Here is a 16,991-nt window from a genome sequence, read left to right as displayed (position 1 = left end):
ACGTCCTGCAGTGGACTTATGGTTGTGAGGTCATTCGTAAACCACGAGCGGTCACACACAACAAAGGGAACACAAAATTGGCTCCCCTCAAACCCCCTCTGAAACCTGGCCGTGGCTCCGGTGAAACGCTCCAAGGTTTCCGGATCGGGTCACATGGACGGTTCGCACTTCTTTCCGTCTCGTGGTACTGGCGGTAAGCACACTTGCGGGATTGCCACCACGAGATATCGGAAGAAAAGGAAAGGAGATACGCAAGCGCTTAGGACGCCGACGAAGAGAGGGCGGTGCTCACGTAGACATGGCAGACGCGGGTCAAACTGTAGTATCTGTTCTTATCACCTTAATATCTGATGCGGGTTGTATTTGGACCTATGATATCAAACTTACTTTTGTAAATTGGCGGAGCGCTTAAAGCCTGCTTCCTTCCCGCCGCGGGTCGGCCCAGTATTGCGCGATCTTCGGGTTCGGCACACATATGGGAAGAAATTCTCAATCTGAACGAGTCTGTAGACGAACGCATTTTTACAGAATCTGGGCACATACAGGTTCGCTGTAAAAGCGTGCTTTTTTGAGGCATTTATTTCATCTTGTACTCTTTGGCATATTTGTGCTATGCTTCTTGAGACTAATGCATCTCATGAATATGAAAATTGCATAATTTCCCAAGGCGCACGGGGCACTTAGCTGTGAGCGAAGTACGAGCCGTAGTTCGAGGCATAGTAGCCTTTGATATGTATTCAATGCGAATATTAGGGCTGTCTTTTTTTTTTTAATTTTGGGTCTCGTTGACGTTCACATTGCCTATCATCTCGTTTTGTCGCCATTCCCATCTGGAGTAACCTACTAAGAGTGCCGCCAAGCAAACCTCTCCTTGATACTTTCTATGCCAGCGTATTTATCTGTCTTTGTTGTTATTCTAGCCACGCGCAGTTTAATGTGCCTGTCGGAACGGTCCTCTTGTCTTCCTTGTTCAAGTAATGCAGCGGACGGCATGGCGGAACACGTGCCCTAGGACCAGAAACGTGCAATGCCATTCATAACTTGCTTGTAAGGGGCTATTGTGAGCCACGTCTCTGCAAAAATTGCGTCCTTGAGCTACTCGGCGAGTATGGCTCTTAGCGGTAAGACCCTTCGAATGGACTTCCCGCACCGCCGTAATACGTTACCAGTTGGGACCATGGGGGCTTTGTAACGCTGAAGGTGACCACGTAGCTGTCTCTTTTTGCTGAGAATATACTTCAGAGCGTTAGTTGTTTTGGCCTGGGCTGGCAAGTTTCCTTGTGTGTAAGGACACATACTACACGCGCGCATAATGATATGATGTTTATTTCACTTCATTGAACTTTCTTCATGTTGGAAAACTTCGTAAAGCTCAGCTTCATGTAATAGCTTCAGAGTGGGCTATATATACGTGCGAATAAATTATCTGAAGTTTTACATATCTTATATTTGAAACAATAGGCTGCACCAAATTTACCAGTTTGGTACATTACATGCCCTGTATTAGGTACGAGATGTTGGTTCCATGTTCTTGGGTAACGTTTTCAGCGGAAAGCTGTGCGACTTAGATAAATTTCTGCTGGTCGCTAACCTCGATTTTGTCGGAAAGTCTCTTGTCGCCAATTCTGCGAAATACAATCATTTATCACCTAATGATCGCGTCGTCATTATTTAATGATTGCATTTCACTGTAGTGGAATGAAGCCTTCATTTCACTGTAGTGGAATGAAGCCTTCATTTCACTGTAATGGATTGAAACGCTGCTAACAATAAGCGTGCGTTCAGTTTTCTCCGCAGCAGGAAAAGTATTCCGGGTTCAATGAATAATGACTCTACAGTCTTAAGCAGCGGTGAAATGAACGAATCACTAGAAGAAATCGCGAAGGGATTAGAAATTGGATTTACCCCGTCTTGCAAAATTGTTCTAGCTTACGAAGTGCACGACGTTGTTTTACAGAAATTACTACGTTAGATTTATCTGAAATCATGGAGCGAATTCCAGATTCAGCTTCCGGCGCAGATGGGGTGCTTCTGCTATGATAAAATTTTATTTAAGGAAGCTTCTAATGGCCTTTTGGCTGTCATAAATCGCTGAATTAGGTTTTTGTGGATTCCGCCTGCGGTGAAAATAGCTAAATTACTCATAATTCTTAAAAATTATGGGGTACGATATACAATACAAACATAAGACTAAGCACGCTAACATCAAATTTGGTGAAATAAATTGAAAGAATTTCATATGCCCGTATGATTAAACTTGTACGAAAGAAGGACTTGCGTAGTCCCTGCCAAATTGTATTCTGACCGTCATGTTCAATCTGGCGTGCTTACGTGGTCCTGTAATGTGAACGACATTAGCACGACGACAGAGTCAGACAGCTGCTATTGTGACACCAGACATTTCCAAAGCCTTGGATTTTGCAGAATACGTAATTTCATTGGATATGTTACGAAATATAGAGTTTCCAAATTATCTTGTAAACCGGAGCCATGAACGTTTAAATAAGAAGAAATTTCACTTTTTGTTAAGATGCCGTTGTTAGAGTACACATAACCAATCACCTGCTCGTCCTCATTGAGCTGTCACTTCGCCATCATTACATAACATTCTGATGTGTTCCGTTCCTTGACCTCAAGATGTAAGTACATATGTATACGGAAAAGATATTGCTTTCTTCGCATCAGACAGTGATGTTAACTCCCTCTATTATCGACTACGGAGCTACATGTACGCCATAGAAACCTTGGTAAGCAAGGTTAGCCTCTCCCTTAGCGTTATAAAGTGCTGGATTTTGGTTTCACTCCTAACAATTCGGTTAATATATCGCCATGTTACCGTCTCGAGACTATGCCTAAAGCAGAGTCAGTGAATTATTTGGCTACAGTCTGTGATAGTTCCCCCAGCTGGCTTGGCTATATGAACCCTATCGTTAAAAATGCAGTGAGAGCAGTTCGCATGCTATGCAATCTGTGCAACATTCAGTCGGGGATGTGGAGGGACCCACGTTTAATGACATGCCAAAAGTATGTGCTGCCCATTTTAGATTTTGTTTGTTTCCTATTTTCTGGTTCGCCAGCTTATAGATTACGTTGCTTTGTTCTGCTTGAGCGTGAAGCCCTGCGATCGTGTTGCGGACAACCGAAATTTGTTCTCAATCACGTCTTGCATCAACAAGTCAGATTGCCGTCAATTTATGCACATTTCCTGTACCGATGGTACAACCATTATTAAATATGGGTGGATCCCCTATTAAATTATTGGAAAACATCTATTTCCCCGCCTGCATTATTCTCGGAATATGCTGGCTTCGGTATAATACACCAAAGGTAGTCTTTTGTACAAACATTGATTCATCCCTTAAATAAACGTATGTGGGAGGTGTCACCCATTTGTGATGTGCGAAAGAGTTTACCAATAATCTATGATGACAGCTACTGACACAACGCAAAACTACTCTCTCATAATGATGGATTACTACAAGACAGTCTATTGAGTTTTCCTATAGATACGGTCATTGCGACAGACGCCTCACAGTTTGAAGAAAAATCTGGAACTTGAATTTTCGCTCCTGCTCTAGACTGGTCATTCCCAATCAGGATCCCGGACTTATACGTATTTCTATTCAAATTTCTTGCTGTAGTGTTAGGGAAAATTTGGGAAAAATATTTCACCTAACGCAAGGGTAGTCTTAATAGTGGGTCCTTCATCTTTATGTTCATCGCTCACAGCGAACAGTGGAACTAACTTTTTACGTACGTTTCATTGTCTAGTGCCTGTCCGCATAAATTTAGTTAGATTGCTTTGTGTGCGTGGATATAAGAGATTATTCATGAACGAAATCACCGAGTCCTCAAGATAGCGACCCATAATGAGCCTGTACTATCATTACTTCCTACATTTGCTTACCGAGCTACTTCTAGATTCAGGATATATGCAATTAAGTCTTGTTTAATATCGGCACCTCCCATTCCACTGGAACAAAAATTGTTTTAACGCCACAAGAACTAAAGTAATTTTTGTCCGTCTACGTTGTCGAATAACAGTATCAACTTTTGTTATTTCAGTACTGGCGTAGCACCATCCTCTTTGTGCCCAATCTGTGGAGATGAGACTAAAGATGATTTTTTTCTAATTTGGAACCGCTTGCTTTAAATCTTTCTATTCTGAATATTCATTTTCCAGGAGCATCCTCTCTTAGAAACTAATACAGGGATGCTTCCTCAGCCGTGGGGCAGTAATGTATAGTTCTTTCAGGGATATTTTCTTAAGTTCTGGACTAGACGGGACAAAACTTTTTTCACCACCTGCAGATTTGCCTAGGCCACCCGGGTGCTCGCTGTGAGGCTCAGCCTCTCCACCATTTACTGGGCCTGCTAGATGGCCCAAACTTGGTCTTGTAATTCTGAGCTAAGCAGAACGTCGCACCAGTGCTTCTCAAGGAAGTCCAGGTTTTTATGATGAAATAGCTTTGCAGTGTATGTGCATTTCTAGAGGATGTGTTCTATGTCTGCGTATTGGTATTTACATAGGCTACAGCCAGCGTCAGATAGTTGCCTGGGGTAGATGTAGTTTAGGTGCACCAGCTTCTGGAAGGTTCTCGTTTGCAGACGTCTCCAGTCTACTTCTTGTGATTTATGCAGTTTTTCTTGGGGTTGTGGGCATATTGTTCTTTGTTTCTTGTAGCGTGCGGATATGTCGCCGGAGGTGAGGAGCATATACTTATCGTCTCGAGTTATATCTGCCCCTCCGGAGTCGTGAGAAGTGAGGTCGCGGTCGGCATGGTGAGCCTTCTCATTCAGGTTGGAGGGGGGGACTGTTGGGTCCTCTTCATCTTCTGCCGTGTGCGCCGGGATCCATTTGAAGTATTTGAGAGAGAAAGAGAGAGAGGAAATGATAAAGGAAAGGTAGGGAGGTTAACCAGGACTGAGCCCGGTTGGCTACCCTACACTGGGGAAAGGAAAACGGGGGCGGAAAGATTTAAAGAAGGGAAAGCCTACTGGGCATACCGTTCGGTCACTCAGTTCGTATCACAGACGCCGACTCAATGCAGTACCTTTTAAATAGCGCAGCAGCGCTTTTGTGGCCTTTTGTAGCTGCGATTTGCGAGGCCATGGTCCCAAGATCTTGCTTAAGGTGAATGGTGTTCTATCTAGCTGATTGAGAGCTGAGCAGAGGTCATGTCTTTCGCTTTGAAAAGATGGGCAGCAGCACAGTAGGTGTTCTATAGTTTCCTCGACACCGCAGGCATTGCAGTCGGCGCTATCAGTCATTCCAATCAAAAACGTATATGCTTTGGTGAATGCGACACCCAAGCGTAAGCGGCACAGCATTGTTTCCTCATTTCGAGGAAGCCCTGGTAACAGCCGCAGTTGCATAGAGGGGTCGAGGGAATGCAATCGATTTTGGGTGAATTCAGGTGTGTGCCACTTCTCTAATGTCATACGTTGTGCTAGCTTGCTTAGGTATTGGGCTGCGTCGGTCCGCGATAAAGGTACAGAAACAAGGGTTGCTCCTTCGTGTGCTTTCCTAGCAGCTTCGTCAGGGAGGTCGTTGCCGGAGATACAGTATTTGAATTGCTGGGTATGCCTAGTGCAATGTTCACTTCCTCCGCGGCTTCTAAGTGCCTGGATTTGATTGAGCAGGCCGTCATTATTTCTCCTTTCGCGTCGATCGTCATGGTCGTGAAAGCTTCCTTCTCCAGGTACTTAGCCGCATCCATGAATAGGAAGTTCTCCTTTGTTCCTTGGTTTTTTATGATTGTTTTTGTGTGGCATTTCCTTGTCTTTCTCCGGCCAGTTCGATCTGACAAAGGCCGTGACATGGCCGTGACATGACACGTACGTGACATGGCTGATCGCGAAGGCTTGGACCACACGTACGACATTTCTTTCCCTGATTCATTACCTTCTGTTGGTAATGCTTCAGATTAATCTAATAGGTGCAATGACTTTGCTGTCGAGGCGTGCCATCGTCTCGTCGTTTGTACATTTGGCCTCGAGACAAAGACCAGGATCCGTATACGTTGCACAATCGGCATCGACTTCCCACTCTCGGTAGTCAGGACGATTCCCTTGATCTGAAAGTCAGCCCTCAGGTGCTCTCGCCATTTTGCTGGCGCGGTAGAGGAAGAGCTCCCACTTCTCTGGGGAACAATCTAGCACTGTGTTGGCTAGGTAGCTTTTTACTGCCTCGACCGCCTCCTGGAGTCTGACCTCAATTTGCCGCGCATTGGTGTTCTCAATTTTCCAGATCTTAATATCGTCCGCATATATCGCGTGACTGATTCCTTCTATGTTATTTAGTTTTTCAGGTAGACCAATCATTATGAGGTTGAAGAGCATTGGAGAGATGATGGAGCCTGGCGGGTTCCCCGCACACAACTATGTCAAGTTGTATGCTTTCTTCCTCGTCTAATTTGATTCTGGATAATCTATGCATGAGGAAATCCTTGATTTAATTGTACGTGCGTTGGCCTAAACTGATTATGGTAACGCTCTCATGGATGGTCGAGTCTTGGGCCCGGCCGGGAGCCTTCTTTAAGTCCAATCCGAGTATGGCTTGAACCCTGCATGCTGGTACGTCAATGACTTGTTCCTTGATCTGAATCATGACGTCGAACTTCCTGGCTTGCAGCCTTTGTTAGAGCTCGTATGCAGGTTACCTGCTTCCAATTACATGCCCGTTTATCCTATTTAGGCAAGCGTGCTCCATCACTTTACCGACACTTGAGCTAAGGAATATCGGCCTCATGTTCTAGATGCCTCGGAGCTGTCGTGGCTTGGAGATGAAGACTACATCCAACATTTTGCACTTGTCTGGTACTTTGCCATGCAGCATTGATTGATTTAGTCCATAAGTTGTTTCGTCACCTTATCGTGCAAGTGCTGGACGATTATGTTACATATCGTGTCGGGTCCGGGGGCTGATTTGGTCTTGAGGTTCTGCAGGACCGCCCCTATATACAATTTGGAGAAGTCCCTATCCAGAACTTCCTTATGGGATCCCTCGTACTCCTTGTGATTGATGCCAGGGGGTCTGTCTAGGTACGTTTGGGCAATCTCTTCCCCTATTGCGTTCATGTTTCCCTTGTATTTGTCCTTGATGCTAGTCATCTCTGCTCTCGGTGCTCTGCCGCCTTGTTGGTAGCAGGATTGAGGAGGTGCCTGAGAATTTTACATGTTTTGCGTGTGTTATTGTTGCTGTAGATGGCGTCGCACACCTCGTCCTATTCCTGATTGCAAAGCTGTGCGCTGTGTGCCTCTATTCTCTTGTTTAGTTCTGTTATTTTCTACCAAGATTTATGTTGTGCTCTGCCTTTGTAGCTGCAACTGGATAGATTGTGTGGCTTGCTTCAGGGGAGCTAATCTGCTGTCTACCCCTAGCTGCTTGTCCTCTTCCCAGCCGCTCCATTCTAGGTCCGTCGTGGTCTTTCCCACATCTTCTATTAGTTCTTGATTCCATTTCTCTATGTACGTGATGGGTGTCTGTTCTTTATTGTCACTGTTTTTCTTTAACTTGTCTCAGTCTAGGCACTTCGTCTGTGCCAACTTTGGTGGCACAACCGCGTTTCCTATGCTGACTTTGAGGATCTTGTGGTCATGAACTAGGTCCTTGAAGGTATTTTTTATGTAACCTGCCCCACTTTTTAGGTCTCGTATGGTGTCCCTATGAGACCCACGCTGATCCTCGCATGGGATGAGGATTCGTTGAGCGTCACTAGATTCGCCAGCTCTGACGTGAATGAGGTCCCTCCCCTTCTAGTCGACTAAGGGTAGCTGCAATGCTGGTCGGATGCGGTAATGTGCTCCCTCCCCCCTATGACCAGCTTATTATTGCGCGCAATGTTGATTGTATCGTTTATGAGCTTGTCAAATTTGTGTTTTCTCCCCTATTTGGAAGTTTGTCTGTATACATTGAGGACGTAGGCTCTGTTTTTTTTTCTTGTTGCGTGGGATGATTTCGATCTGAATGTAAGTGATGTCCATCCACTTGGACGTGAGAATATTCCAACCTTTGCTTCCCGTTTGTGGTCCGTGGGTTGTGTAGACTGCCAATTCGATGGGGCAGAGGGTCTCTTGAAGAATGATGACGTCTGTTTTTTTTTTCTTTGCATTCTCTTTGATATATTGTATTAATACGAATATTTTCTTCCCAGAGCCGTGGCAGTTTCACAGCCATATTTTCAGGCTCTCCTTTTTGTTGCTTAACCGGGTTGTTGGAGAAGTATAGGAGAGGCCTTTTCCCTGCAGTGGGCGTAACCAGGGTGATGATGATGATGATGATGATGATGATGATTATTATGTGCATACGTAAAGTGGTAATGGACGTTGTGTCCTTGATCAATGGCCGCTACCTGAGGTCGTGGGGCGCCTTGGTTCTTATTGCTTTGTATATTTGCTTGCGGAGCTGGTGACTTTCGGCCGCTCTATGTTTGTATCCGCTTTTCTATTTCCTTAACGCGTCTCGTTAGGTTTTCATAGACATTTTCGTAGTTTTAAGCTCCTACTTCGTTTTCGTTCATTTGTGTTGCTAGAGTCTCAAACACTTTAACCTTTTCTCTGATTGTTTGGTGATAATTTCATGTATGATGTCTGTTTTCTTTGTGTTGGATATAAGTATCTTGAGTTCCTGGATTACGCTCTCCTGTTCAATAGATTTCAGTGCCTGGACATTGCGCATGGTGCCGGACTGTGCCAGCCCTGCCTCCTCCTCCATGGCTTCCGGGCTTGGAGTGAGGCAGGTTTCTGTGTCTTAGGGGTGTCTTGTTCACAGCGTTGTAAGGCTTGTCTACCCTCTTGGCTTATTCTGGGTTTTGCTTGCTTTCTTTTCTAACTCTTGGCGTAATAGCTGAATCTCCTCTCTATAGCCTAGCCTCTCTTCTTTTATCGTAAAGTTTGTAGTGTTTCCAGACCTCCCCGATTATCGCCTGCCATCGATGTCTGACCTGCTCACCTTTGTTGGTGTGAAGCCCGTGTCCTAGCTCTTCCTCACAGACCGCTGGCTCCTCCCTCTCGAGAGCGCCCTCGTCCTGGGGCCGGCTATAGTGGGGGTCCCCGCCGTGGGCCTGCTCTTAGACCTCGATTTTTTTCGATCGCGACCTGGACCTAGATCTTTTCTGCTTTTTCTTGGTGCTCTTGCTTCTTGGTGGTCGGCGTCTGGTGCGTCCGATGCTTCCCCTCTGCAGCCCTGGCTGCCCATTTATGTTGTTTCCCTCTGTACAGTGTCTTGAAATTATCCTTGCGCAGTCAGTCTGCCGTGGGTTGACCTTCTCCACAGAGCTTGCATCTTGGTTTACAGTCGTGCTCTTGCTTTGGATTGCGTATTCCACATCCCGCACATAGTTAGTTTTCCGGGCGCCGGTAAACGTCAGGTCCATGTCCAAGTTTTCCACACTCCCTACAGAAGTCTCTATGCTTCATATAGAGGGAGACTCTGGGGATAGTGCCCTTTAAGTACACCCATGTCGAAAGTAGTATGATCGTGGTCGTTTTTTTCAGTCTTACCATCTATCAGTGAGGGGTTCCTGTCCGTAAGCAGTGCTTCAAGCAGATATTCTCGACTGTATTTCAGGGGCACTTTGCGTATGAGGCCCTTTGCAGTTTGATTCGGTGCCGAGACGTACTCGCTTACTTCGTGCGTCTTTCCCTCGATGAGAATCTCATTAATTCTTCTGACTCTTTCTGTTGTAGCGTTCTTGGGGGAACCAATATGTTCTGCGTGAGATTGAGGCTTATTATTAGTTGTTCATCCCTATGCATCCTTGCTGCCTCGTAAATAGCCCCGTCTAATGAGACCAAACAAGTGGCTCAGACATTCATTCCGTCCCTCGTTCTTATGATTACTCTCACTTCTCCTTTGAGCAATTCCGGCATCTTACACGAGTTTTAGATCCTGTTTGCGATACTATGGCCCACCACGCGTGGGTTGAACGGGGAGAAATTCGACTTGGGTCTATCACTAATTTTTAGGGAGGCTTCTTTCTTCTTATATGTAAGCGGATGTTAGCCCATCTGTTTGCTGCACCATGTCCTTCTTGGCTTGGACTTTCGTTGTCGGTGAGTTCTCTGGCGTCCTTTTCGTGTCCGATGTCTTCCGTATCGTTGTCCTCTTGGATAACACTCATCTGGAGTCACTTGTTCAAAGTAACGCACACAACTGGAAATTCAGTCCGCAGCGGCGGCTGGCGATGGAAGGCTATGTCTCGCCGACGCGAGACCCTGCCCCCCCCCCCCCCCCCCCTGATGAATATGCGTGGCTTAGCACGCACACATGTAACAGGGAAATACTTTTTACGATAAAACCTCTAAAAAGTGTCCCCCAACCGAAATTTTGATGTCCGCAGATTCCTCCGGAAAGAGTTGTTCTTCTGATATCAGGTTTCATGGGCCTCGAAGCAATTTGCGCCACAAAGTCCTGAAAAAACGGGAGCCGATGTGAACCGCGTCCGCGGTGTTACTTTTTATCCGTTTGCACCCAACAATTTTACCAATTTCAGTAAAAATAGAAATTTCCTAAAACCATACAAATCTTGGCCAATCCGCGCAAGAGGTGTACTCCATTAAAAAGGGTAACCCGATTTAAATCACGTCATGTCGTACGGTGCACGGACAATCCATACAATGTATATGTGGAATAAGCTATCAGTTGTTAGTAGGCCAGTCTCTTCTTTGTTGTCCTGCGTGCCCCGTGTGCGGTGAAGATCCCGTAACACAATACGAACTAGTTTATCAATCTGTCCTTTTGATTAATTAAGCTGTTGAGTTTTTAGACACTTTCCACGATAATATTGACTGAAATTTTGAATCAGCTATTAATATGATATTCTTGAAGCGGTCACTTCATTCTTATCTGAATAATTTATCCCAACACTTCCTTGGTGGATTATTTGTCTTGAAAGTTTCCACTGGAGATTTAAGAAAATGTTCATGCATTTCTCCTACCATAGGGATTCAGACGGTGTAAAAGCTACTAACATAAATTTTGAATTCGAGTTTATTCACCTTAGATTAAAGGGAATTCAGCTTTGCTAATGCCGCGTCCCGCGGACTTTTGTGGTTGACTGCGCATGTTTTAGTCGACTCGTCACTTCTCGAGCTGGTGCCCCTGCCCGTGCATGTTTAGTTGTGTGCGCAAAATCAGGTTTACCCTGGAGGTGACAAATATGCATGGCAAAAACGCCACCCCGCCTCTGAGCCGAGCAATTCTTTTCCAATATAGACGTCTGGTTTCAGAGAGACAATAGATTGAGTCGGTCAGAGAGGTTGAAAGTACTTGCCTCGAGGAACACTTGCGGTGAATATCCTAATCGTTCTTTTGTATGCTGAACCATGACTTCAGCTGTATGCGCACTCTACATGAAGCTGAAATAATTAAATCTGGCGTTTTACACGCTAAAACCTCGACATGAATAGGAAGCATGGCGTAGTCGAGGCCTCCCGTAGAATGTTGACCACCACAGTTCTTCAACGTATAGCGTTTCCACACGAGGGTTCTTGCATTTCGCGCTTATCGGAACACGGGCGCCGCGGCTGGGATCCAATCCGTGATATGCAGGTCAGCTGTACAAGGTTAATTTTCAACTTATCTAATTTGACGAGCTCAGAAGCGCAACGCCTATAGCCACTGGAATATCGCGGTAGATTACAGGAAGGTGGTTTACTTCTCATTACAACTCCTGGTCGGATGAGGCTCAGTGAACAAGATTTGAAAATTTCTAAATATTGCCAGATGGGCAACGCTTAACAAGCGCAGCCACCCAAAGCTTGTCAAAGTGGGAGTCGAAATAGTCGGTGCCACATTTCATTTGCATATGTATCTGACGATTCCATTGGTTGCCTTCGATTCCATATGTACTTTGTTTCCATATTAAAAACACGCGATCTTCCTTTGGTTTCATTAACTTTGCTATGGCTTCTCCGGCTATTTATAACAGTGTCTTAATATGAAGCAAAATGTTCATCAAAAGCGTGAAACGTCGGACAAATATTTTTAATGGTTGACATAATAATGAGATGCTCACTTTTCGTATCTTCAGTTTCAAGATATGTAGCCTAATTTATTGATTGCGTTGTATTTCGGAGAATAAAGAAGCGGCACCTAGGATCCCCTGAATTTATTTGTAAAGTAGTGCTGTTCTCTAACCGAACTTCTCTAGCATGCCATCTAGGGACGTTAGTGGAGTAAAGGGATGAATTTATGATCTCTGGGTAAATAAACATGCAAATTTTAGATAGAGGTAAAGGAAATGGCTTCATATGCGTTTCGTTGCGGCTAGCTAAAGTGTCGAGAACGCAGTTAAACGGAAGCTTTTCAAACTAGCTGTTCATGGCGATTTCTTGCAGTACCGCCTTAAAACAATCCACCCGGAGGAATTCGCAAGTGATCAAAAAGTTCTCGGTATAATTGTAGTGCCATACAAAGGTGTTCTACAAAATATGATATTTGTGGTTTGAAATTGTGGTTGATATTTGTGGTTGATATCTGTGGTTTGTGGATTTTCTGCTAAATTCAGGTTTAAAGAAAGTGCTTAAATAACCATTTTGAATGTACCGAACTGTGTCTGCAAATTTGATCAATTTGCATTCTTGTCATTTTCTTTCAACGCCCTATATTTTTCGCGAACTCAATGGAAGTACTAAGAAGTTGTCCTCAACTTCAATAGGAGAACACTTATATTCATATGCCGAGGTTGTTAACAAACAGTGGCAGGAAGCAGCTGCTTGCGCACGCTCAAGGAACAATCATGCTAGGCGTCAGATATATGTTGAAGGAATTTAAAACTCTGAGACCCTCGGGTTGTGAACTGTTGCCTATGTCCTCAACACTACGTGGTCTTTGTACTACGACATAAACACGTTTTCTGAAAAACATGTCGATAAACGACGCAATAGAAGCCTGAAGCCTTTGGTTGTGTCCTCACGTCTTGACAAATTTGTTGTAATAATGGGGTTAAATGGGGTTTCAATGAGGTTAAAATGACTGACTAGTAACAACACGCAGTCCCCAGCGTTTCGCGATCTTCTTCTTCTCTATCTGCTTTCATTCTTCCGTAACAGGACCCCCGGGTGGTACAGCGCCGTCGCGCCACATGGTAGGCGAAGAACTGCTAGGGAAATATGGCTTCAGCCGTGACACGTGCACGACGTCAACAGGCGGCGGACTTGAGGATGGATGAAACTATAACGGCGCGATCTCGTAATTGACGTCGTTAACTTCACGTAGGACTTCATAAGGCCCTGTGTAGCGAGAGAGAAGCTTCTGGGAGAGGCCGACCCGACGGCATGGTGACCAAAGCAGCACCGAAGCACTTGGGGCGAACTGAACATCTCGATGGCACCGGTCGTAACGCTCTTTTGCAGATGCCGCGAGACTAATAAGCGAGATTGGGCGACTTGACGCGCCATGTGAGCGCGATCGATGACTTCACGAGCGTACTCAGTGGCAACGCTGGGCACAGAAGGTAGGATGGTGTCAAAGGGCAAAGTGGGGTCGCGACCATACAAAAGATAAAAGGGTGAAATCCTGCGGTGTCATGTCAGGATGAGTTATACGCGAAAGTCTCGTAGGCCATAATGGCGACCCAGTCGCGGTGTTTGTTGGAAACGTACATCGACTGCAGCTCTGTGAGTGCTCGGTTGAGACGTCCCGTAAAACCGTTCGTTTGTGGGTGGTAGGCGGTGGACAGCTTGTGCTCAGTGGCACAAGAGCGGAGGAAGTCGTCCACAACTCGAGACAAGAACGAGCGGCCGCGGTCTGTAACTGTGGAGGTGCACCGTGCTGGAGAATGACGTCGTGAAGGAGAAAATCGGTGACGTCAGTTACAGAACTAGTCGGCAACGCCTTTGTTATCGTGTAGCGTGTCGTGTAATCAGTAGCGACAGCGATCCACTTATTCCCTCTAGTCATCGTCAGAAAACGGCCAAGCTGGTCAAGGCCTACGCGAAAGAATGGTACAGTTTCAGTTTCAGTTTCAGCTTATTCAGACATTCATTGCCTGGGTTGAAAGGACTAAAGGCAGACAAACTCTGCCTGACTAAGGTCCCTCCACCCATACATTTTCTCTGAAGCAGTGAGAATAAAACAAAGAAAAACAATGGTTTTGTTCATTAGAGCACCACAAAAAAAAATCGTCAAGAACAGAAGTAACAACGCAATTAGGCATCTTAAATTGCGTAACAGAAATACAGAATGATGCAACAGCAATAACCCGTAACAAGAACGAACGCGTACATAACTGGCAACATATTAAAGAGTACAAGAGTGTGCAAGCGTTATACAAAATGTAACATAACCATTCCAAGCAATGTATAAGCGTTAGAGAATGCAGCAGAGTACAAAGGTTATATAAAGAATAAAAAAAAAAGATTTTTTAATAACTCAAGGACTTACTTAGGACAGAGTACCAGACACTAAGTACATTGCAAGATATTTCTTTAAACTGTGTATAGACGTGCATTCTTCAATAATTTCGTGGATATAACTATTGTTGCGGATAAGGTAAGGTATTAGGTAGAGCAAGGTTTGATTTCCGTAGATGGTTCTGAATAACAGTATTCTAAATCACTCGTGCCGGAAATTATAGGGAACATTAGTAGGGTAGCACTCAGCCATATAACTACTCACTTCATTTCCAATTTCCTTGCGAATATACAAGGCGAGCTTAAGGTTGTCAAGTTGGTTAACAGTAGGCAATTTAAGCTTGTTAAAGAATGGCGCAGTGTGTTCAGTTGGTTCCAGATTTTCTATACAGCGAACAGCTCTCTTTTGTACAATTATTAAACTCTGAAGGTTCGTTCTTGACGTCATACCCCAGATTAAGCGACAGTAATGGAGATCCGAAAGAGCTAGTGAATAGTATAACTGGAGCTTTACCCAATTTGGTACTAGATACCTCAGTCTAGACATACTGATCAAGACATATTGATCTAGACATACTGGCTTGTAATTTGTTAATTTGCGGTGTACAACTGGGGTTTTCATGAAAAAGTACACCTAAGAATTTAAACAACGGGACACGCTCGATGTCATTACCTTTAGACTGAACATTACAGTGCAAAAAAGTAAGAGAGTCGGCGTAACCAGGATGAACAAGGTGGCGTGGAACGATCATTTTAAAATAAAATACAAAAAGTGTTCGTTGCCAACCGCAACTAGCAGATTTTAGTTAGGTCTCCCTCGCATGTAACTTTATAAACACTCGTCTCTTCCATTTTTGGCGCGAACACTTTTCCGTCCCTCACCCATACAAAGGGCCATTTCATTTCCTTTTTTCTTGCCAGTGTCATGCCAAGCAGTTGTTTTAGTTGAGGGCAAAAGTGCTCGTTCACGAAGAGAGACTGCATGGAAGAAAAACCGATGTCTTCTGCAGTGATCCTTGCTTTTCGTGCTTTTTTGATCACAGCATCACGTTTTGACCGACGATTGAAAGACACGACTATGTTCTTATCAGTATCAGAATTCCGCACAGGAACGCGATGCAAGCATCAATTCTTGCTCAGTTATCGACACGCCAAGCACTTCCCCGACCTTCTGCAGAACGTTCCCAAGGTTCTCATTCTGCAAGCAAGGAACACATTTGACCTCAATGTTCCTATTTCCCGAATATTGATCCTGTGTCACTATCTTTAGTGAGTTCTGACACACTTGCTTTCTCAGCTTCTCAACTTCTTGCAGAAGAGCCTCTTGTGCTGCTTTTAGGTATTAGGCATTTTCCTTTCTAAGTGTTTCACATTCTGCTTTTAAAGCCTCCTACTGTTTACTAGTGAATTCTACACTTTGCCTGAGCTTTCGAAGTTCCTTACGGAACTCACATTTGAGATCCGCCATTTGCCGTTAAATTCCTAATTTCCCCTTTTGAGCAAGAGCAGAAACACACCGCAAACACGCAAGAGTGCGAGCACCTCAGACAAATGTTGGCAGCAGGGCTGCAGAGCAGAAAAGCAGATTATAAGCAATACGAAAAAAATAATTTCCAACCTGCAGAATAGATGAAACGTAAGTGTCGGCTCCTGCTGCTGTCTCTGCTGCCAAATGACGTCGAAGGGCCAGCAATGCTCCTTATAAAAGGCTTACAGAGCAACCGACGTGACGTAGACCCGCGTGGTTCCCGCAATCAGTCGTAGGCTGTCCAGGCAGTCCAAGCAGGCATCGATGCAGTCGATGGGTGCAGTTGCACTCAAGGTTACGATGCAACCGCCCACCGTCTTCCTGAAAGTCGTTGAGCGTCTGCAGAATCTGCAGAATAGATGAAACGTAAGTGTCGGCTGTTGCCTCTGCTGCCAAAAATATGTTGTATAGGTTGTATCTATACGGCTCAAATCAAACCCCTTCAAATATGTGGCGGCCTTGAGTACTAGGGGTGCAGGCTCTGACCAATCGACGTGTGTATTACCCCTCTGTGCACCCTGGCGTGATAGATGCATTGCCAGTCCAGAATATGAGGTCTAGGTTATTTGGGGCTTACGTTGATGGCGGAAGTGGGACGTGGTCATCGGCTTGCCCTCCGAGTAATGCGTGGCTTAACATCGAGGAACAATCACTTGCATTACTTACCGAAGCACATCAGTTGACCCGGAGGCTGAAAGCAGGCCACATAGCTCTACGTCACATTGAGCGCCTGTACTATGCATCGGATGCCCAAGCGTTTCGTGATCAGTTGATTCCATACCCATTCTCTTGCATGAGGCGCGTAGCATGAATATTTAAGACCACTGGTCGCAGTTCTAAACGTGCTACTTGAGTTAATCCTCTGGAAGGCTACTGCAAGTGTTCATTCCCCATTTATGTTGCAGTTCCACAAATAAACAAAAACTCGGCACTGCCTATTCCGGCGCTATTTCCCTTTGTTCCACACAGGGTTATTCGAATGACTTGGAGGAAATATTAAACTATTTGCACAAGCATCTGAACACAGCAATCACCAAAATGCCTCCGAAGCTTTTTTCTGTCCTACAGCTGGCATCCGACGGGTGTTTGGCATACCGCATCGAGC

The 16,991-nt window shown here is 45.0% G+C and overlaps 1 pseudogene; it reads left to right on the top strand.

Annotated features, from left to right (window-relative positions):
• The first annotated feature begins 298 nt into the window (after nt 1-298).
• Nucleotides 299-478, top strand: LOC126526525 (U2 spliceosomal RNA; annotated as a pseudogene).
• Nucleotides 479-16,991: the final 16,513 nt, after the last annotated feature.

This window comes from Dermacentor andersoni, chromosome 8 (assembly GCF_023375885.2).
Source record: "Dermacentor andersoni chromosome 8, qqDerAnde1_hic_scaffold, whole genome shotgun sequence".
NCBI lineage: Eukaryota > Metazoa > Arthropoda > Arachnida > Ixodida > Ixodidae > Dermacentor > Dermacentor andersoni.
This window is presented reverse-complemented; position numbering and strand designations above follow the sequence as displayed.